Raw genomic sequence first — 24,271 nt, forward strand, 5'->3', positions numbered from 1 at the left:
GTCCATGGGGTCACAAAGAGTCAAATACAGCTGAGTGATTAAGCATAAGCATGTAAGTTTTAGATGTGCAGCAATATCACTTTACTGTGTACCTGAAACACTGTAGATCAACTGTACTTCCATTTAAAGTTTATATTAAATTAAAAAAGAAAGTAGAGCACTCACGGTTTATCATCCCATCAAGGCTGCTGACAGTGAAGGTCATCAGATTCTCCAAGGGCATTGCTTCCACAGAGAAGGGGTAGATGCTGGGAGTTGAAACCAGTGTTTAGGGCAAGGCACCTGGGAGTCTGCACCATGGTGGGCGCTTTGCACACACAGTCCCCATTTCCCCCAAACCCTACAGTCACATTGACACAGCCAGTTTTCAGATGATGGTCTCATGTACAAGAGGTTGTGGTTTCCAAGAATGTTCTCGACAGGTCTGTTCTCTGCGCCCCTATCCTGCCTACTCTCCCTGATCTTATTTCCCCTCAAGAGGAGAATTCCTTGTCTCCCCTCCTCAAACCTGGGTTCACCTTAGTGACTGCCTGGCCTCCAGTGTACAGCAGAAGTGATGCCATGTAATTTTGAGCGAGCCAGGTCCCCAAAGAACCAGAAGACAGCACATAAGCATCCCAGTACCCTGAGGCCACCATACTATGAGAAAGCCCACTCTTCCTGTGAAAAGATCACAGCAAGGCACCCTCATCAAGGGAGAGAACAGTGTCCAGCCACCACCCAGCCAAGCCCTTCCGGAATTCTTTTTTTTTTAATGTTTATTTATTTGGCTACACCTGGTCTTATGGCAGCATGTGGGATCTTTGCTCTTTTTTGTGGCATGTAGGATCTTTAGTGTTGGCATGGGAATTCTTAGTTGCAGTATATGGGATCTGGTTCCCTGACCAGGGATTGAACCTGGTCCCTCTGCATTGGGAGCACAGTGTCTTACCCACTGGACCACCAGAGAAGTCCCCCTTTCAGAATTCTTGGTTCCTAATGAAAAGATCATTTTGTGCCACTACTTTTGGAGGGTGATTTATGACATCACAGCAAGTAACTGGGACACAGAGGGGTTGAACTCCTTGCCATCCTCACACAGCTATTCAGGGCCATTTTAACCCTGTTCTGTCTGATCCTAATCCCCCTGCACACACACACACACACACACACACAAACACACACACACACTCTTCTCCTGCCACAAGGAAGAAAACCCTAAAAACAGAGATGCTGAAAGACTGGCACCAAAGGGCCCTTCCCAGCCCTGCATCACCTTTAGAAACTTATTTCTTGGCTTAATGCATCCAAGCCTCATTGAAAGCCTTTCATGGTCAGAATGAGGAGTTTTCTGTTTTCTTCTTTTCATCTCAGCCTGGTGTGTGGTCCCCAACTCAAACGGAAAATGTATAAATACATCTCTCAGCATCTGTCCTGAAATGACTTATTGTCGTGCGTTAATGAGTCCCTCAAGCTCTTGCCAGACCAGTAATTAACCATAAAGGGAGGATGTGGAGCTGACGCTGTGGCCTCTGACTAGAGCAGGTGCATTTCTGAACCCATGCTCCTGCCCCCAAAACCCCATTTGACCCAGAGGTGTGGATGAAGTTGTTCCTACATTAGTGGTCCTCAGCAAACTATGTACTAGATAGGCACCCCCCCCTCCCACCTTATGGGGACAATACTGTCATGCCTCGAGGCTCCATGTATTATTACCCAGGACGTGTTCAGAATCCTCCTGGCCACCTCCAAGCTGCCATGAGACCCTGGTTTTTAGCCATGTTGTCTAAATCCTTTAAATCTAGGGACCCTTGTTCAGATTGAGGGTCCTTCTCACATCTGACTGCTCTTCACCAGAAAGTGGCAAACTGCAGTGGAAATGAACTGTTTCCCTTTATAGAAAAGAAATTTTTAACATTTTTATTAGGAAATCTAGTTGCTTTACAAGGTTGTGTTAATTCCTGCTATCCGGCAAAGTGGCTCAGCTATATGTATACATACATCCCCTCTTTTTTAGATTTCCTTCCCATCTAGGTCATGACAGAAGATTGAGTAGAGTTCCCTGTGCTATATAGTAGGTTCTCATTAATTATCTGTTTGATACATAGTAGTGTGTAGAAGGAAATGGCAACCCACTCCAGTGTTCTTGCCTGGAGAATCCCGGGACGCGGAAGCCTGGTGGGCTGCCGTCTATGGGGTCGCACAGAGTCGGACACGACTGAAGTGACTTAGCAGCAGCAGCAACAGCAGTGTGTATATGTTAATTCCAGTCTCCCAATTCATCCTTCACCCTTACCCTCCTTGGAGCCCATATATTTGTTCTCTATGTCCGTATCTCTGTTTCTGCTTTGCAAATAGGTTCGTCTGTACCATTTTTCTAGATTCTACATATATGAACCTTAGTATACATTATGTGTTTTTAATGCTATTTTTTTCTGCACCAGAAGTAAAAGCTTTGCTCACCTGGTGCCTCCATTCACAAATATCCCATGAAGCAATATGGTACTGTGAATACTAACGTGGTCTCTAGAGTCAGCCAGGCAACGTGGGTTGAAGACTCAACTTTTCTACTTGGAAGCTGTGTGTCTTTGTGCTTGTGAGTCCATCTCCTTGGGTCTTATCTGATATGTGAGATGATAAATAACCATAGTACCTTCCTCGTGGAGTGCTTGTGAGGATTAAAGGAATCGGTTTATGTGAAGAACCCATGTAGAATGTTGGTTCTTGTATTTTCCACGGAGCAAATCTTCCTTCAGTTCTTCCTGACTTCTTCACACAGCAGTCCACACTTCCTTGTCCTCTTAAGGGTGACAGAGACACACTCTTCTTTCTTAAGTGTAGCAAATGTCAGCCACGGAAGCACACTGTCCTGCTGACTAACCCATCGTCCCCAGCATCCCCTTGGAAGCTCTGTTCTGCCCGCCCTCCTCCTCCTCCCCATGCTGGTCCTCTTGGCTCATGATGGATGCTGTTTCAGTGGCTGGTTGACTGTGGACTTTACTCCCACCCTCAGGACAACCTGAGTTTAGAAGGCGCGGAGAGATATATATCAGAGGAACAGCAGTCGCCCATGGGCACCTGTGGGTTCCTTGCTTGGGCTATTTATAAGCCAGCCCCAAAGGTCTAAGGCTTATTGTAATTTTTCACATTTTCCCCTTCTGCTTTTATTACATGTACTCTTCATTTATTTTGGGGAGAGGAGGGCAGGTAATACATCCACACATTTCCAAACTCAAAATGTTGACAGATCAACATGCTGAAATCTACATCTGCCCTCCCGTTACCCAGCTCCCTTCCCCGGAGGTCATCAGAATTCACACATCCCTTTTCAGAGATATTTTATACATATGAAAACACACACATATATATATTCCCCCCCACATTTCAATTTTAAACAATGTTGCTTCCTTTTTCACCTATTAATAATAATATACCTTGTTATTTTTCCATATCAGTGCAGAAAGTTCTTTATTCAACTTTTCTAAAAAGTATCACAGGGACTTCCCCGGTGGTCCAGTGGCTAAGACTCACCACTACCAATGCAGGGGGCCTGGGTTTGATCCCTAATCAGGAAACTAGATCCCACATGCTGTAACTAAGAGTTCGCATGCCATATCCAAAAAATCCTGCATGCCACAACTAAGATCGAAGATCCCATGTGCTGCAACTAAGACCCATCACAAACAAATAAGTAAATATTTTTTAAAATGTCTTTGTTGTTCAGTTGCAAAGTCATGTCTAGCTCTTTGTGACCCCATGGACTGCAACACACCAGGCTTCCCTGTCCTTCACTATCTACCGGAGTTTGTTCAAATTCATGTCTGTTGAATCAGTGATGCTATCTAACCATTTTATCCTCTGTCATTGCCTTTTCCTCCTGCCTTCAGTCTTTCCCAGCATCAGGGTCTTTTCCAATGAGTTGGCTCTTCGCATCAGGTGTCCAGGCTATTGGAGCTTCAGCTTCAGCATCAGTCCTTCCAATGAATATTCAGGACTGATTTCCTTGAGGATTGACTGGTTTGATCTTGCAATCGAAGGGACTCTCAAGAGTCTTATCCAGCACCACAGTTCAAAAGCATCATTATGTTCCTTTTTTGAAAAGCATCACATATTATGGCATATGGCATCATTTATCTGAACCAACACCCTATTATTAGCTGGCCTTGAGCTGCTACTACCTTTTCCCTCAAATGTGACTTTGAATCACTTTGTCCAAACACCATCTTGAACATCTGTGATTGTATCTGTGAAGTGAATTGCAGAAGTGAGCTAGCTAGGAAAATGGTACAGGTATTTGCAAAGGTGATGAGTATTGACATGTTACATAGAAACTCTATTGATTTACACCATCCACCCACACCCACACATTGCTAACAAGCTCTTTGATCTCTTGATGCTTGCATTTTTTTTTTTTTCACATGAATGACTGGGCTTGCAAGTAGCCTGAGAGTAAAACTCTACCTGGGAATTGTGGTGTGGATTTTTAGGGTATCAGTTCACCCTGGTGACTCCTGGGAAGTTCTGGAGTGGCATTTGTGGGCCTGCCATGTCTCTGGAGTATCTCCCCTGGGTGTGCAGTTCATAATTTATGGACAGGTGTGGGCTTCCACACCAGGGGCTTCCTTGGTGGCTCAGGTGGTAAAGAATCTGCCTGCAGTGTGGGGGATCTGGGTTTGATCCCTGGGTTGGGAAGATCCCCTGGAGAAGAGGATGGCTACCCACTCCAGTATTCTGGCCCGGGGAATCCCATGGACAGTGTACAGGCTGTACATTAGGTCTCTTCTCTTTTTCTCTCTTTGGCTGTGCTGGGTCTTTGTTGCAGCCCGCAGGCTCTTCATTGTGGTGTGTGGGCTTCTGTCTAGTTGCAGAGTGCCCAAGCTCAGTCATTGCAGCTCAAGGGCTTCTCTAATTGCAGCACACAGACTTAGCTGCCCCATAGCACGTGGGACCTTACTTCCCAGACCAGGGATCGAACCCATGTCCCCTGCATTAAAAGGCAGATCGTAAATCACTGCCCCCCCCCCCAGCCCCAGGGAAGTGCCTATATTAGGTCTCTTCTAAATTTTCAGCTAATCTGAGCTCTGTATTTTCTCCCCAGTCCGAGCCCCCACCCACTCTTCTCCAATGGCCAAAGTGTTCTGTTTAAAACATAAATTGAATCATACAACCTCTTATTATTTTCACCTTCCAGAGCTCCTCATCTCACCTGGAGAATCACATCCAGCTCTCACATCACATTCAGTTCTTCACCATGAGCTCCAAGGCCCTGGAGGTGCTCTGGCCCCTGCCCATCTCTCTATCTTTTCCTTTATGTTTCTCTCGTCAATCACCAGTCTTCTTCCACCCTGGCTCCTGTGGGACCTGTCACTCCTGAGCCAAGCTTCTTCCTGCCACAGGGCCTTTGCATCTGCTATTCCCTCTGACTGGACTCTTTGGAGGACCAGATCGTTCAGCATTTTAGGTCCTAGCTGAAGTGTCTTATTCTCAGAGAGACCATCTGTGACCACTCACATGCATTGCTGATTTTCTCTTCTTTCTAGAACTCACCAGTATGAAATTACCTGTTTGTTTATCATCATCTCTCCCCTCAAGAAAGTAGACTCTATGAAGGAAAGAAGAGACTTACCCATTCTTAGTGCTTAGATCAGTTCCTAGCACAGAGCAGGGACTGAAATCATCACTCAGTGAATAAGCACATGAATGATCTTTGCAACAAATATCAAATTATCTTGCCTGTAGTTTACAGATGAAAAATAGGGGTCAGAGGGCCCTTGTGCTCAGAGTATGAGGTATTTACTGAATGACTCAATAAATAAAGGATGCTAGTTGTGCTCTATTGTGTTAGAGCGTGTTGACCCATTGTACAGATGAAGGAATAAGCTGAGAGAGTCTGTATGAGCTGGAAGAACCATGTCCCAGAAGCCGGTGATGGGAGCCCCAAGGTTTTGCAAGAGACATACAAGGGGAAACCAGATCCACCGTGCTCCAGGCTTCCTCCCCACCCTGAACACACTCTTCTAGTTCTCATCTTCTCTGTAGCTGCGAAAGAGGAAGTGACATCCTGTTCACCCACTAGGGGATTTATGAAACAATTTGTGTAATATATGCCAGCGTGGTAGTAAGAACTCCTAGACTTACAGACATTTCCCTAAAATGTCATTCTCATTGGTGAGAGCTTAACAGCTTCGCCCAAGCCTGAAACGTATTAGTCATAAAGGAAATACTGGATTGGCCAAAAAGTTCCTTTGGGTTTTTCCATAAGATGTTATAGAGAAACCCGAACAGACTTTTGGCCAACCCAGTACAACACTATTTCATCTTGATATCTCATGCTAGGCTGCCACACGGGACTCAGAGACATACAGGAAGCACAACTGTTTGGGCTGTGCCCCACAGTGCTTGGGAACTAAGGAGGCTTCCAATCTTGCATTCTGATTACCTATTAAACCCACACAGGAGGGAACCTTTGACACACATCAGCCTGATTGGAGAGTCTGAGAGTGAAGACCTGAGTTTTTGTATTTGTCTTTGTATTCAAGACTCAATAATTACCCTGCCAGGCACTGGGAATATATATGAGGGACCATAGAACAGTTATGGACTCTGACCTCATGCACCTCACTGTGCATTTGAAAAGATGGAAAATGTTCAAATAAGCACACCAAGAAATAATCTCTAGCAACACCAGGAAATGCTGTGAAGAAAAGGTATGTAGCATTTAAGAATTCACAATAAGACAGTGTATTACTTAGCATACAGATCAATTGCTTGTAAAAGGGACCTTGTTGAAGATGGTGTGAATTAAAGGTGAAAGAAAACATTATCTTCCTGTTACACAGGGGTCGAAAATGGTTTTGTGCCTCTGCTGCACTGCCATCAGAAACCCAGGTTCCTTCCTAGTTGCTCAGCTACCACGAGCAGGCTGCCCTCGCCCACATGATCCAAGATGACACAATAGCCTAGCCAAGGGGAAGATGACAAGGAGAGAGGGCTGTGGATGTCAGACCATGGAGAAGTGTTTTAGTTATTACCTGGGGAGCAATGAGAAGTCTTTAAAATATTTGAAGCAGGATGATGGCATGATCACATTTATGTAAACAATATTCCTGGTAAATGCATAAGAAACACACTGGGAGAGAGAGGGGTCCAAGAAGATATAAGCATCCAGTTAGGGACTTCCCTAGCAGCCCAATGGCTAAGGATGTGTGCTCCCAATACAGGGGGCCCTGGTTCGATCCCTAGCCAGGGAACTAGATTTCAGTCCACACTGAAGGTGGCAGAGAAGAGAGAACTAGATTCCCACATGCCGCAACTAAACATCCTGCATACCACAACAAAGATTAAAGATCCTGAATGCTGCAATGAAGACCTGGATAAGCCAAATAAATAAATGTGTATATGTGTATGTCTGTGTATTTTAAAACCATGCAGTTAGACTAGAACACTGGACCAAAATAAGGATAAGGTGTCTGTTCTGCCTCCTCACCACTGTCTTCTCCCACACGTCTCTGAAAGACCAGAGACCTCAATCCACTCTCTCCTCTGCCACCTTCCATCTCGACTGGCACAAGGCATTCTGAAGGGCAGCCAAAATCCCTGAGTTGGTCAATACACTTTATATTTTTGTTCAGGAGGAAAAAAAGTCTGGAAAAGAGGCAGTCACTTAGCAAAGAGAGATTATTCTAATAACCTTAAATTAGTCCTCTAGACCACTCCCTACTTTCTCTCCTCCAAGACATAGTGACAGCTTGTTCTGTAGGCTGCTCTCCATGCCTCTCCTGGGTAACTTAATAACTTTTTTCTTTCCATTTTCCACATCACATTAATTCTTCATAAGTGGTCCTTATTATTCCTTATGTGTTCCGTCTCAAGTGCAGTCTTTTCTCACCAGCGGTGTGTAAACTAGGCCAGCTAAATGGCAAAGACACCTCATCCATCATGCTTTTAATTTTCCACCTTGGGAGGAAGCACTGAGGCTTAAGTTAAGGATAAAAGCAAGTCACCTTAATACTTCACTGGCTCTTTGGCCAAGGATGTTACCCTCGCATTTCTGCACTGGGGTGAACAAAAGGAAGCTACTCTCTAGAAATCACATGGATCACCATGTAGGTTTGCATGGCTTTGGATAAAAGGGTCAACTGACAGAGGCTCCCTCCACCCTAGATCATGGATTTAGAAAGAAAGAAAGTGATTCCTTTTTTGTTTAAATGTTTGAGTTTGTGAGGCAGATCCAGTCTGCAAAGGCATCAGGGGCCCAGACTCCTGCCAACTTGTTGCTCCAACGAAATTGTCACTGTGGTGGACACAATCCAAGATGGCTCTTCACCACTGAAAATTCTGGCTTCTGGGGAGGGACCAAGGGAAGGCAGGGGGCCTGCCTCTTCTGTTTAAAGGCAGAACCCAGAAGTTACACATGTCACTTCCACTCCCAGTCCATTAACAGAGTGTACATATGTGGTCATACCTAGCTGCAAGGGAGCTGGAAATTGTCATCTCTTATCTCAATTACTCATATGCCATGCTAGAAGAGCATAATGGAAGGAGGAGGGAGATAGTATTATCTGACACTGTAGGAACTTGAAAATGTGCAGAGCATGAATGTTGAAGGAAAACCAAGATGGAAGCAAGAGAAGGAAGAGTGGTCACTCTGACATAGAAGAATGTCCAGTAATCAGACATCAGAGCCAGTCTTTTTTAATTGAAGCTTTCTTGTTTTCTTATTTATTTCTTTACTTTTGGCAGTGCCTGGTCTTCAGTGCTGTTCGTGGGCTCTCTCTAGTTGTAGTGCTCAGGCTCCTCATTGTGGTGGCTTCTCTTGTTGCAGAGAGCAGGCTCTGGAGTGCAGGCTCAGTAGTTGTGGTAAATGGGCTTAGTTGCCCTGCAGCATGTGACATCTTCCCAGACCAGGGATCAAACCCATCTCCCCTGCATTGCCAGGTGGATTCTTAACCACTGGACCACCAAGGAAGTCCTCAGAGCCAAAGTCTTGGCAGCCCCTGGAGCACAGGCTGGAGGGAGATCACCCAGCCAGGAAGCAGAGAGGGCAAGTGCAGACGGCAGACCTGGGCAGAGTTTTCAAAAATCTTCAAAGACGTGAGCGAGAACCAAGAGGGCACAGGAGAGCTGGTCAGCAATATGCAATGCTGAATGTTTGAAGCTGCCATAGCCTCAAACAAGAACTTTTATTTGCTCCCTATGATAATATCCATGTGCATGTGTGTGTTAGTCAGTCATGTCCAACTCTTTGTGACCCCATGGACTGTAGCCCACCAGGCTCCTCTGTCCATGGAATTCTCCAGGCAAGAATACTGCAGTGAACAACCATTCCCTTCTCCAGGGGATCTTCCTGACCCAGGAATTGAACCCAAGTCTCCTGCATTGCAGGCAGATTCTTTGCCGTCTGAGCCACCAGAGAAGCCCAATAATGAAAATAATCCTATAAAAGTCAGACACCCCTATTTTCAGAGCAGCTGCTGTGTTACTGGCACTGTGCCATGTGATGTGCCTGAATCCTGGCTCTGGGTCATCTTGGAAAATTTTCTCTTTAGGTCTCCGATTTCTTGTCTGTAGAATGGGGATATCATAAGATTGTTGCAGGGATGAATGACAACTTAATATTTAAACACTTAAAATTGTCTTGTTGCATACGTGCTAAATGTGTGTGCAATCACTCAGTCATGTCCAAGTCTCTGCAATCACATGGACTGTAGCCCGCCAGACTCTTCCGTCCATGGGATTCCCTAGGCAAGAATACTGGAGAGGGTTGCCATTTCCTTCTCCAGGGGGTCTTCCCAACCCAGAAATTGAACCCATGACTCCTGTGGCTTCTGCATTGGCAGCTGGGTTTACTACTAAGCCACCTGAGAAGCCTGCTCACTTAATTTTGCCTTAATAATAATTCTTATTTCTAGCCGCTTTGCTAAGAAGCAGGCTTCTTAAGAGGAGCTTCAGGCAACCTTGCAATATCTCTAGCAGTCCTTCATGCCAACATAAAATTCAGGCAAAAACACTGCCTCCCAGAGCGCCAGGCTGGGCTCCCAGTGTTATGTAGCAACTTCTCACCAGCCATCTATTTTACACATGGTAGGGTATATACTTCGATGCTACTTTTGTAAAGCAGTTTTCCTCCAATTAAAAAATAAATTAAAAAAAGACACTGCCTTTGTGTCAAAGCAGCTTCAAAGCCAGAACTCTGCCCCACAGTGCCACAAGCTCCCTACAACTGATGACTATCTTGTGATTCATCAACATTCATCAATCAGGTCTGCCTGATTTTTCTGCACAGCATTGGGGAAGACACGTAACTTCTCTGAGCCTCAGTTCCCTAGCACCACAATAGAGCCAGCATTTCCCACCTCATGAGGCTGGCCTCAAGGGCAAATGAGTTGATATGTGTCAAATGTTCCATAAAGCTGGTATTGTTAAGAAAGCCAAGCTTTTGTGATTTTGGTAGGCAGCTTCTGACATGGTGGGCTTCCCAGATTGCTTCATGGTAAAGAATCCGCCTGTCCTGTAGGAGATGCAAGAGACGTGAGTTCGATTCCAGGGTTAGGAAGATCATTGGAATAGGAATGGCAACCCACTCCAGTATTCTTGCCTGGAAAATTCCATGGACAGAGGAGCCTGGCGGGCTATAGTCCATGGGGTCACAAAGAGCTGGACATGACTGAGCACACACACACATTCTGACATGTTACCCAAAGATTTCTCCCCCTGGTGTCCATGCCCTGATGCAATCCTGTCCTCTTCAGGGTGGGCTGGGCTGGTGACTTATTTTTATGCAATACTGTGGGATGCCTAATTCACCCATGGTGATGGCCTTGGAACTGTGTGTGATGTGCTTGAATCCTGGCTCCAGAAAATCTGGAAAAATTGCTCTAAGGAATCATGAGCAGACTCTTTCCACTGTCTTCTTGGTTTCCCTGTTGGCAGAGCCCACATGGTGGGCTCTAGCTAACAACCCAAGAGGAACTGAACCCTCTCAAGAACCGTGTGAGCCTGGACGGAGATCCTTTTCCTAGTCGAGCCTTCAAATAAGACCCCTGCCTTGCCCAGCACCTTAATTACAGCTTCATGAGAGACCCCAAAGGAGAGGACTGAACTGAGCCTCTCCAGGTCTCCTGACCCGCAAAAACTTTGTGATTGTAAATGTATATTGATTTAAGCCACAAAGTTGGGGGGTTAATTCAGGTAGCCTTTCCCTTCTTCAGGGGATCTTCCCAACCTAGGGATTAAACCCAGGTCTCCCACATTGCAGGCAGATTCCTTACCAGCTGAGCCACAAGGGAAGCCTCAAGGGAAGCCCAATTTATGGCAGTCAGGTAACTCATACAGGATTCTGACAGATGCTCTAGGGTTGCTTATATAATCTTGTGGGATAAAAACATGATACTGAGTAAGGATATGTAAACATACAACATAAAAGTTCCTTGTGTTTTTATGGAACTTTATAATTTGCAAATGCATTTCAATAGATATATTGAATTTGAACATCACAGCAAAACCTTGACAGTTGGACAAAGGAATGAGTTTTATCTTCATGTTACAGGTAAAGAAACTGAGACCCAGAGGCATTAGAAGTAATTAATTCAAAAACCCCCCTATGTGGAATCTTTAAAAAGGGTACAAATGAACTTATCTACAAAATAGAAATAGAGTCACAGATGTAGAAAACAAACTTACGGTTACCAGAGGGAAAGTGGGGGGAGGGATAAATTGGGGGAGACCTTGATTGACATATACAGACTATATTTATACATAAGATAGGTAACTAATAAGGACCTACTGTCCAGCACAGGGAACTCTACATAATACCCTGTAATGGCCTTATGTGGGAAAAGAATCTAAAAAAAGAGTAGACTTAGGTTTATGTATAACTGATTCACTTTGTTTACACCTGAAACTAACATAACATTGTAAATCAACCATGCTCCAATAAAAATTAAAAAAAAAAATACACCTAACAGGCTAAGAGGAGCAAATTATATTTTACCTTGGCACTAGTGGTAAAGAGCCTGACTGCCAATGCAGGAGACATAAGAGACATGGGTTCAATCCCTGGGTTGGGAAGATCCCCTGGAGAAGGAAGTGGCAACCCACTCCAGTGTTCTTGCCTGGAGAAGCCCATGGACAGAGGAGCCTGGCGGGCTACAGTCCATGGGGTCACAAAGAGTCAGACACGACTGAGGTGACTTAGCACACTCACACTGTGTGTGTTTGTTTGTTTTTTCCTTGTATCCTAGGTTCTTTCCAAGAAGCTCACCACCTTTTGGGAGCTTCCTGTTCACAAAGCCCAGAGCAAGTATCTTTGGCTGTAATTTGACTAACCTCTAAGACTTGGATACAGGACAGGGATAGAATATAACCTGAATAGATAAACTTTAAAGCAATCATTAGCCATCTCTGGTAGTTTAGATTCCCCACATCCTAGGTTTTCAGTGTAAGAAGGCTGACAATGATGAGCAAGAACAGAGAAAATACAGAGGAAAAACGATTGACCTTCTGTGTACATATTTCTGACAACCTGTCTTGTCTGGGGGAGGTTTGCCTAAGAAAATTATTGACTTCTTGCACCTGAAGACATTGTTTCTTTACTCATTTTATTTACGTGTGTTGGGTCAGTCCAACCATTTTCTGAAATTCTGAAATGTTTTTCTGGCCCTGTATGGACTGCAACCATATCATAGAGGGAAATGATCGAGACTGTGTTTGCTTTTGCTTTTCCCAGTCTAGAGCATGTCAGGCTGAGATGATTTCTGAGCATGAAAAGAATAAGGATGCTCTTTTTCCACCAGCTTCATCCCTATGGTCTAATCACCCAGTGATTGAATATGTAGCCATATTTCCAACTATCTTGCGATGTCATGAAAGTAATACAGCATGATGATTCAAGGCCCAGACTCAGAAATAAGACTGCCCAGGTTCTGATTCTTACACTTCAGTGTAATAACTGAATATTGGCAATTTACTGAATGCCTCTACATCTGTTTCCTCATCTGCAAAACGGGTCTGATAGTAACAGCATCTAACTCCTATAGTTGTTTGAGAATTCTACAAAAGAGCTTATAAAAATGCCTGGCAAACATCAAGCATTATAGCTTTATTATTGGCATGGTCACAGAACAGCAACTGGAAATGGGGAGGGTAGGGGGTATAGTACCAGATGGATGTGTCATTTTGAAGAGCAAATTCAGATCACTGACCCTCAGAAGACATCCAGACCCACTTCCAAACCTTCCTAGGACCACTCAAGCACAGCTGGTCTTCTGGTACCCACAGATCAGGGCATCATCGTGTCTCATCAAACATGGTCTTTCAATTCATGAGAAGGAAAACCCAACCCAAACTGGATGAAAAAAACAAAGAACTGGAAAGCTAGGAGTAAACTTGAGTTCCACACAGGGGAGTTTGCCTCTAAATTATATCAATGGAAAATGGCTTCCACATTCAGACCTTTGATTTTTCTCTGTTTCCCTCCACTGGAGTCACTCTAGTGTTCCATGCTGTCACTTGATGACCACATCAGCTTCAATCTTACGACTTTCCCAAGTTCCAAGTCAACAGGGCAGAGGGATGCTCCCTTCCTGAGGCCATGGCCAAGTGCTGAGGTCCATTCTGCCATTTAGATTCTGAGATCTGACTCTCTCAGCCTCGGGTCGTGGGCTGCAGCCCTGGGCCCCATCTGGACCACATGGACCAAGTGGCAGGGGTGGGAAGAATCCTAAGTTAAAAGAAGGAGGAACCAGCATCCATTACACAGCCCTTCTTGAGGACCACATGCAAAGACATCATGTCTGCTACCCCCACTGTCCCTGACTGTTCAGAAGAGTCTGATTTCGGGAGCAAGTGATGTTGAGGATGTATTTACGAAGCATCATGGGTGCTTCATTTCCTTCCCCAAACATCACTTAATAATGTCATCTTGCAGTCATAGAGAAGAGCAGTTCCCTCTCAGTAAGAGACCAAATGTGTTTCATACAGCCCCTGTGTGATGAAGACCTTTAGTTTCATGGTTCATGAGAAGCAGAGGGTTTCAGTGAGAAGGAAGGGGCTGAAATGTATGCAGCTGAAAAAATGAAAATAAACCATAGGTGGCGCCAAGGAGATGCCGTCTCTGGCTTCCTTCCAACAGGTTTATCATTGATGCCGACACCCTGCTTTACAAAGAATTTTAGGTAATTTACAATATTCCATCCAATATGGGAAGCCAAAAGAAATTTCCAGGAAATAATAATAGCAAATATGTCTACTCTGCTTGCTCTGCACCCGTAATTATTCTAAGTACCTTACACCAGTTTCCCCAGTGTAAGTAGCTCAGTGGTAAAGAATCTGCCTGCAGTGCAGGAGACGCAGTTTCCATCCCTGGGTAGGGAAGATCCCCTCAAGGAGGGCATGGCAATCCCCTGGACAGAGGAGCCTGGTGGGCTACAGTCCATGGGGTCACAAAGAGTCTGACACGACTGAAGTGACTTAGCACAGATGCACACACACCTTACACATAGTCATTTAATCTCAACATCCCTATGATTATCTATGGTTTATGGATGAGGACACTGAAGCTCAGAGAGATTAAGAAGCTCTCCAGGTTTACACAGCGGTTGAGCCAGGATTTCCAGCCAGGGAAAGTCTAGCACAGAGTCAAGGCTCTTAACCTCTCATGATAACCCGACAAGGAGAAGATGGAGGCAAGAATGTGAGGTCAAGGCAAGAGCAAAGTTGACCCACAAAGCAGACGCCATGAAACCCTGTCCCCTTGCCAGGGTGAACCAGGGCTGTGCCTTTTAGCCTTCCAGCAGCCCTCAGTCATCAGTGCTAACCAGTTGAAATGTTCAAAGTGCCTGCCTCTAAGGGAGATGGAAACAGCTGATCAGGAGAAATGCATAATTAAGGTAACACCAGAAAAAAATGGCTATGGTGGGTTATTTTGTGCAATACAGTTCAATGGTCAATTTCATTCATTCATTAATGAAATGTGTTGAACTGTTTCTGTGTACCAGGCACCCATTGTTCCTGGGTGATTTGAGTGCACTGATTAGATTAAGATGCTTCTATCATGTGACTTCTGCTCCAGAGGGGAGAGAGGAAAGAGAAAGGGAGAGGGGACAAATGAGTATATGATATATTGGATGAAGACAAGTCTGCTGAGTGATGCTGAGGTATAGGAGGGTGAGTCTGAGTCATCAGGCAAGTCCCATTTTGGAGGAAGCGATGTCTGACACCAGAATGAAGTTCAAGAGGGAGCCTCTTGGTTCTGCGCGGGAAAGCTGTTCCCAGTAGAGGGGCAGCTAGCTGGATTTGGGAGCATGCGAGGTGTGTCCAGGGCCCAGCAGTGTGGCTGGAGAAGGATGCATGATGGAGCCACGATGGGGTCAAGGTCAGGGAGGAGAGAAAGGGACTGTTAACCGTGTGGTCAGTCCAGACAAACACATCAAGGGCTGAGGGGCCCAATTCTTTTGTCTTCTCCTCTCTGCATCAAAAAGTAGATCCCAGTGTGATTTTTCACTGTGCCTCTCTCACAAAGACAGATGTCAAAAGCCCTACTGAGCTCTCAGATGAGGAAAAAGAAAAAGTACTTTCACCACCCATCCCACCCCACCCCACCCCACCCTGCAAATGTACATATCTATATTTCTATAGAATGCAGAACGGGACAGAAATTTTCCTAACCAGCAAGTGAAGAGTGGAGGAAAGGCGGGCAGAAGGGAAAAAATGAAAGTGCAGTTTACGTTTTCCATTTATACCATCAGCTTTTTATTAGCCAGGTGACACGGAGACAGAGCCCACGCTCAGCAGGGCTGGCGGAGAGAGTAGTAAAACCTGACAGGTAATTTGGTAAATCAAGACAGTCAGCAAACATCTGTTGGGGATGATAATATTCAAGGGGTTTCATTGTTTCAATGAAAACTTAGTTACGCTGGGCTTGAATTAATTTTTCATTGTCTCCAGTTAAACGAGCACTGCTTACACAGCTGCCTCAAATAGAACCTTGATTGCATTCCGTCTTTTGCCAAAATCATGAAAGACCAAAAAAAAAAAAAAAAGTTAAATACAATCAAAGACCCCTGTCAGATGTATTGAAGTCATTTCTGCCCTCCAACCCCCTGGATTCTTTGTTTCTCCACCACATTCTCTCTTGATCAGTTCTGATGCTCTTTTATTATCAGGCTGTTAACATGAGGAGAGAGGAAATACAGAATAAACTCTGGCCGCATTAGGCAAAAATGTGAAAAAGCTTGCAACTTGGAGTGAATGCATCTGGGTTTTTTTTTTTAATTGTAGAACCCCTTGGCACCAAAGAGGAGTGGAAAGGTAAAAACGCAAGGACTGAGAAACACACACACATGCGCCGTGATCACATTGAGAAAAGATGTAAGATGCATTTCTGACGTTTCATTGGAGCACAGCCATTTGGGATGTTCCCTCTGTTGTCAGTTTCCTTTGCAAATAATTAACAACACTTGAGTGCATTCACGGGCCTTCACAAATCTTGTTTTGACATGAATGTCAGGAAAAACTCACTGATGAATGAGATTTAAGTTAGATGTCATTCCAGAATCTTTTTTTTTTTTTCCTTCTTCTGTCTCTATGCATTTGCTGCCCTAATGGATGTTTTGCTGATACTGGGAACAGAAATCAGACTACAGTGGCCAAATCAAATAGTTTGAGGTTTTTTGCCCTTTGAAACAGCATGAGGTTCAGAGGCTAGGGCTAGGCTGGGGCTGGTGTAGTGGCTTCACCCAGGCTCCTTTTCTCTTCCTGCTCTGTCCTCTCTGGCGTGTGCCACCCTCCCTCATGTTCACAAGATGGCAGCTATACCTCCAGGCATCTTATTTATGTTCCAGGTGGGGTGGAAGGGGTAAGATGTGTGGCAAAAGCAGCAGGTGAAGGCTGGCCAGGTCTGTCTCTTTTGATCAGAAAAACAACTTTCTTCTAAGCCCAGCCTGTAGCCATCAGCTTATATAGCTCATGGCTCCATAGGACCCAACCAGCCACCCCTAGCAGCAGGGAAGACTGAAGAGGTGAAAATTCTTGCTTTGGGCTCATCACACACTGAACAAACAGGTTCTGTTAGTAAGTTAGAAGGAAAGAATGGATGTTGGGTACACAACCGATAGTGGCTACTCCAGAATTTAAGGAAGGACATCCTTTCTCTGTGCTTTTGGGTGTACTTGTGGGAAGGTGTAGTGGTTGGAGTTGACTTGAAAGTCTGCCAGGAAAGGCTAAAAACAAAGGACAGTGTTCTGAGGACGGCAGAACAGAAACTTGGAGACTGTATCTTTGGTGATATTTCTGAGTCACTGGATCAGGCAGCCCTGAACCCACCCCCTTTCACTCTTCCTCTTTGGTGAAGTGATACATTTCACATCATCAAATTCAGTCTGAGTTAGACTTCCAGAACATTCAGTCAAAGTATTGGAACTGACACAATCTTCTGTCTTCCTCTGGGAAGCCTATATACCCTCCTATATACAGGAGAGTGGGGTTTTGTTTTGTTTTGTTTAGTAATTTTTAAAAATTGTGGTAAAATAGATATAACATAAAATTTACCATTTTTACCATTTAAAATTTTGTAATATGTATTTGGCAGCACTGGGTATTAGTTGTGGCATGTGGGATCTTCGATCTTTGTTGCAGCATGCTGGATCTTTTGTTGCCACATGCGAACTCTTAGTTGTGCCTTGTGGAATCTAGTTCCCTGACCATGGATCGAACCTGGGCCCCCCAGATTGGCAGCACAGTCTTAGCCCCTGGACCACCTTAACCATGTTTAAGTGCACAGTTCTGTGACATTAGGTACATTCCCATTGATGTATAGCCATCACCACTATTCACCTCCAGAAATCTTTCATCATCCCAAACTGAACCTCTGTGCCCACTGAACAACCCTCTACCTTTCTCCCTCAGCTCCTGGCAACCACCATTCTTCTTTCTATAAATTTTAGCCCTAGTTACCTTGTATAAGTAAGACTGGACAGTATTTGTCTTTTCAGCACATACAGGTGGTAGGAAAACCCAACTGAAATATGTTTAAGAATTGTTTTCAAGAAATATACTGGGATGGGGAGGGAGGCGGGAGGGGGGGATCAGGATGGGGAACACATGTAAATCCATGGCTGATTCATGTCAATGTATGACAAAAACCACTACAATATTATAAAGTAATTAGCTTTCAACTAATAAAAATAAATGAAAAAAAGTTACTATTCAAGGGAAAAAAAAAAAAGAAATATATTGACTCATGAAATCACAAAATCCTTGGGAAAGCTGGTTTGAGGCATGACTGAATACAGCAGTCACAACTGTGTCTTAGGGATGTGCCTTCCCTTCCTATAGTAGCTCTCTTGTCTCCTGTGCAGACGCCCATTCAGAGGCAGATTCTCCTCTCTTGGTGCCTCAATTCAGTTTAGTTCAGTCGCTCAGTCGTGTCGGACTCTTTGCGACCCCATGAATCACAGCACTCCAGGCCTCCCTGTCCACCACCAACTCCCAGAGTTTACTGAGACTCATGTCCATTGAATTGGTGATGCCATCCAGCCATCTCATCCTCTGTCGTCTCCCTCTCCTCCTGCCCCCGATCCCTCTCAGCATCAGGGTCTTTTCCAATGAGTCAACTCTTCGCATGAGTGGCCAAAGTATTGGAGTTTCAACTTCAGCATCAGTCCTTCCAATGAACACCCAGGACTGATCTCCTTTAGGATGGACTGGTTGGATCTCCTTGAAGTCCAGGGGACTCTCAAGAGTCTTCTCCAACACCACAGTTCAAAAGCATTGATTTTTTGGTGCTCAGCTTTCTTCACAGTCCAACTCTCACATCCATACATGATCACTGGAAAAACCATAGCTTTGACTAGATGGACCTTTGTTGGCAATGTAATGTCTCTGCTTTTTAATATGCTATCTAGGTTGGTTATAACTTTCCTTCCAAGGAGTAAGCGTCTTTTAATTTCATGGCTGCAGTCACCATCTGCAGTGATTTTGGAGCCCCCCCAAAAATAAAGTCTGACTCTGTTTCCACTGTTTCCCCATCTATTTCCCATGAAGTAATGGGACCAGATGCCATGATCTTAGTTTTCTGAATGTCTATTTCAGTACAAATTAGGTGAAGAGGAGGTTATGGTCTTCTCAGTTGATTCCATAAAAATCCCAGGGTAGAGACTTATTGGCCCTGACCTAGTCATGTGTTTATCCCTGAACCAATTGTGTAAATTCTGCTGGCCCCTGATTGGTCTGAACCTGGGTCACATGACCCCTTGTAACTTTTACTATCCTCTGGTTGGCCAGGCCTAGACCACATGCCTGGTTCTTTTTTTTTTTTTTTTTTTTAAACTGGAGCACAATTGCTTTACAATGTTCTGTTAGTTTCTCTGTACAATGAAGTGAATCAGCTATATTATACATATATCCCCTTCCTCTTAGACTTCCCTCCCACACCCCACCCCCGTCCCTCCTGCTCTAGATCATCACAGAGCATGGAGCTGAGTTCCCTGATCGATACAGCAGCTTCCCACTAGCTATCTATTTTACATATAGTGTATATATGTCAATCCTAACCTCCCAATTCATCCCACCCTCTCCGCCCTCCCCCTCTCCATGTCTGCATGCCCATTCTCTATGTCTGTGTCCTTATTCCCTCCCTGAAAATAGGTTCATTGGTACCATTTTTCAAGATTCCACATACATGTGTTAATATACACTATTCTCTTTCTGACTTCATAACCTAAATGTCCATTGACAGACAAATGGTTAAAGAAGGTGGGTGTGTGTGTGTGTGTGTGTGTGTGTGTGTGTGTGTACACAGTGGAATATTACTCAGCCATAAAAAGGAGCAAAACTGGGTTATTTGTAGAGGTGTGGATGGACCTAGAGTCGTACAGAGTGAAGTAAGTCAGAAAGAGAAAAACATGCTCAGTTCTTGAATTGGGTGCTGACTTAGTCCCACTGGAGACATCTAGGCTAAGAGGGATGGAGATATGACCCCATGGTAAAGCCCCCTCATCCCCAAAGAGGAATGAAAAGGCTTCCCTAAGGAAAACTGAGTCCTGTTATTGGAAAAAGAATATGTGCTAGGCAGGCAGACTCAGCAGATACCCTCCCCAAAGGTCCTTTCACCATAATGTAGGAGTTAGCGCCTGTGTTCCAGTCGGGGTCAGAGGCTCCCCACGCCTGAGCTCTTACACAGCATTGCCACTTCCTCATTCCTGGTTTACCTGACTCTAGACAGGTCTATTTGCCCCCTTCCAAGGTACACGCTTCCTTATTCACCCTTGTATTTCCCAAAGTGTTGCACCCCTTCATGGTGCTAATCAGTGCTTACTAGTTTTGAGAACTTCCCTGGCGGTCCAGTGGTTAAGGCTTCACCTTCCGGTGCAGCGGGTGTGAGTTCGATTCCCTTGTCGGGAGCTAAGGTTCCACATGCCTCTCAGCCAAAACACCAAAACGTGAAACAGAGGAAATATTATAACTGATTCCATAAAGACTTTTAAAATGGTCTATATCAAAAAATCTTTTTAAAAAATATTAATTTTGATTCCCCCTAATGGTAATATGTGAAGATTCATTTTTACAATAATAGCTATTGGGTCTTGACTGCCTACCATAGCCGGAGTACTAGAGGGGCGTCACTTTACCCCTCACATTTAATCTCTGCAATAGGGAAAAACTATTAATTTGCAGATGAGGAAGCTGAGGCTGAAACAAGTCAAGAGGAGTTTGTTCATAGCTCATTGTTACCTGGTAACAGAACAGAGTCTCCTGCCCAGATCTGACTGATAATGTCATTCTGCTCTTCTGGACAGATTTTAGATTCTCCCTTGCCAGGGGCCCCTTCATGAAGGCAGGTGAGAACCTTCATTCCAGAAAATTGGCAGAGCTTCCACTTAGAAAGCTTCCATGTATCTTTCCATGAGATCCAAATCAATGAACTCAGGGGATTCCAAGTAACAAGAACAGCAGCAAATAAAACCCATCAAGCTCCCCTGAGTCTCTCGGTACTGAATTCTCAGCCCTCATAGAGGAAAGGCCTGGATCTGTGTCCAGGTTTGATCCAGGGATCAAACCCTGGATCCCTGGGTTTGACCAGCTCAGGTAATGACACAATCTTCAGACATCCTTAGCATCCCTTATTATTTTAAGCCCAGCCTCCCCACACATTTTCAGAAGGTGAATTTTCCCTGAAATGCTTGTACTTGTGGCCCCTTTCCTAAGAGGTCAGTAGATGAATAAAAGCAACTTGTGGTCAAATAAAGGACTGACTGCTAACGAAGTTTCTCCCCAAACTTTCTCATCATAGATGCCTTCCTTTAAGTACACACTTTGCCCTTTTGTGGAGCATGGATCACCCTATACTTCCTTGAATTTTCCTGGCAGCAGGATTATGGAATAATGACTCTGACCAGCTTTTACATTGTTATAAGACAAACCCCTCCACAAATGGTAAAATCATAATTCTCTTGGAAATGTAAAATGAGCACATGTCAAAAGTTTTAGCCCACCAGCAATTAATAAGGAAAACTGGGAAATGTTATAACCATTCAAAGAAGCATTTAGAAAGTGGAGACATCTATAGGCCATGAAATAAATTTATAAGGAGATGAAAAACTGCCTTTTCCCACCTGGCTGGGGGGAGGGAAATCAATCTTCCCTCCATTGAACATACTTTATTTATATGTCAATTGAAAAGAATCATTTGCATTGCTGCCTGCCAGCATACTTAGTTGCTTCAGTTATGTCTGACTCTTTGTGACCCTATGGACTGTAGCTCATCAAGCTCCTCTGTGCATGAGATCCTCCAGATAAGAGTACTGGACTGGGTTGACATGCCCTCCTCCAGAGAATCTTCCTGACCCAGGGATCGAACCTGTATCTCTCACGTCTCCTGCTTTGGCAGGCGTGTTCTTTACCATTAATGCCATCTGGGAAATCCATTTACATTGCTACCATCTATCGATAGTTTGCAGAATTGTAGAATAGATCAAAGATGATGAGAAACACAATAGGATTAGATAATAGGAAGGCTGAGTCCTAAACAAAGCACTGAGTACCTTCGATGGAAGTCTTTTGGTCTGTTTCAGTCTTTTGCAATATTTTCCTACGATATGTGGCCAACAGATTATCAGAGCTGAAATCATCTGTCTCTCTCGACATCACATGCCTCTGTGGGTAATTTGCGGTGGAGAACATCCCTGCAGTATGAGCTGCATCCCCTTGTCTGCGAGTATGGGGTTAAAGCCCTCTCTACAGAAGCCTTTGAAATTATTTGGGACAGAGAAGAGCTCACCACTGAATAAGGAGAGAGGGGTCACACCTGCAGTGAATGGTTCTGTGTCCTTGGTTAAGTAAGTAGCCCAGCAGCGGGCCAGTCCTCCCTGTCCAGTGGTTCCTGTCTTTGAGCCCTTCCCCCTTGACAGAAGACCTGCCTTTGCATCAGGAAGTTGAGCCGACCAACAAGTGGCACTCGCGTAGTCACACTGTATCCATGATAATAGCAGGCATGTTTGCATGCTTTCTATTTGTGGGAGATTTTGCCCAGCATGTTGCATCTCTTGACTGGCTCACTGGATTCTCTACAGTTAACCCTGGCTCACACACGGGGACACTGAGACTTCAAGAGCCGAAGTAGCTTGCCTGGGGCCGCACCACTGTTGGCATGCAGAGCTTTGAAGGCAGGTCATCAGACTCCTGGACCGAAGCTTTTGTTGCTGATGATGATAATGATGGTGAAAAAGATTTTATATTGTGCTTAGAAAAAGGAGAAGGGGACAACAGGATGAGATGTTTGGATAGCATCACTGACTCGATGGCCTTGAATTTGAGCAAACTCCCAGAGAGAGTGAAGGAGAGGGAAGCCTGGCATGCTGCAGTCCATGGGGTTGCAAAGAGTCAGACATGATTGAGCAACTGAACAAGAAGAAGAAGAAAATGCTACTCAGAGCACTTCAAAGAGGCTTTAAAAATTCACCTCTGTCTTGACTTCTGTTCTTTTTCTGCTGCTAACAAGCTTTTTAAAAGATTTTTTTCATTATGGTTTATTACAGGATATTGAACATAATTCCTGGTGCTATACAGTAGGACCTTATTGTTTATCTATTCTATGTATGTATATGTGTGTGTTTGTGTGTGTGTATAAATGATAGTTTGCATCTGCTAATCCCAACCTCCTAATTGTTTATCTATTCTATGCATGTATATGTGTGTTTGTGTGTGTGTGTGTGTATATATATATGTGTGTGTGTGTGTGTTTGTGTGTGTGTATATATATATATATATAAATATATATATAAATGATAGTTTGCATCTGCTAATCCCAACGTCCTAATTGTTTATCTATTCTATGCATGTATATGTGTGTTTGTGTGTGTGTGTATATATATATGTGTGTGTGTGTTTGTGTGTGTGTATATATTATATATATATATATATAAATGATAGCTTGCATCTGCTAATCCCAACCTCCTAATTGTTTATCTATTCTATGCATGTATATGTGTGTTTGTGTGTGTGTGTGTGTGTGTGTATATATATATATGTGTGTGTGTGTTTGTGTATATATTATATATATATATATATAAATGATAGTTTGCATCTGCTAATCCCAACCTCCTAATCCATCCCTCCCCCAACCTGCCCTCCCTCTTGGCAACCACAAGTCTGTTCTCTATGTCTGTGAGTCTGTTTCTGCGTCATAGATAAGTGCATTTGTATGGTGTTTTAGATTCCACATGTAAGTGAAATCGGGATTCCCTGGTAGCTCAGATGATAAAGAATCTGTCTGCGATGTGGGAGACCTGGGTTTGATCCCTGGGTTGGGAAGATCCCCTGGAGGAGGGCATGGCAACCCACTCCAGTCCTGTGGCCTGAAGAATCCCTGTGGGCAGAGGAGCCTGGTGTGCTACAGTCCCTGGGGCTGCAAATAGTTGGGCATGACTGAGTGACTAAGCACTTTACAGCATAAGTGATACCATGGTTTCTGTCTTTCTGACTTACTTCACTTAGTACGAGAGTCTCCAGGTCCATCCGTGTTGCTGCAAATGGCATTATTTAATTCTTTTACGGCTGAGTAGTATTCCATTCCACATGTTTTTTTTTTTATCCATCCATCTCAATGCACATTAAGGTTACTTCCCTGTCTCAGCCATTGTAAGTAGTGCTGCTATGAACTTAAGGGTACATGTATCTTTTTTAGTTAGTTTTGTCTGGATGTCTGCTCAGGACTGGGATTGCTGGATCACATGGCAAGTCTATTTTTAATTTTTAAGGAATCTTCATACTGTTCTATTAGAGGCTGCACCAATTT

General features: G+C 44.2%; 1 protein-coding gene and 1 non-coding gene across 2 annotated transcripts in view; one reads left to right on the top strand and one right to left on the bottom strand.

The window, feature by feature from the left end:
• Window positions 1–24,271, top strand: part of TMEM132C (transmembrane protein 132C) — a 563,174-nt gene that overhangs the window by 418,322 nt on the left and 120,581 nt on the right. The window lies entirely within an intron of this gene.
• TRNAG-CCC (transfer RNA glycine (anticodon CCC)) lies at window positions 877–949 on the bottom strand. Its single transcript has one exon. It is a non-coding gene; the product is annotated as a tRNA-Gly (tRNA).

Source organism: Dama dama, chromosome 5 (assembly GCF_033118175.1).
Source record: "Dama dama isolate Ldn47 chromosome 5, ASM3311817v1, whole genome shotgun sequence".
Lineage (NCBI taxonomy): Eukaryota > Metazoa > Chordata > Mammalia > Artiodactyla > Cervidae > Dama > Dama dama.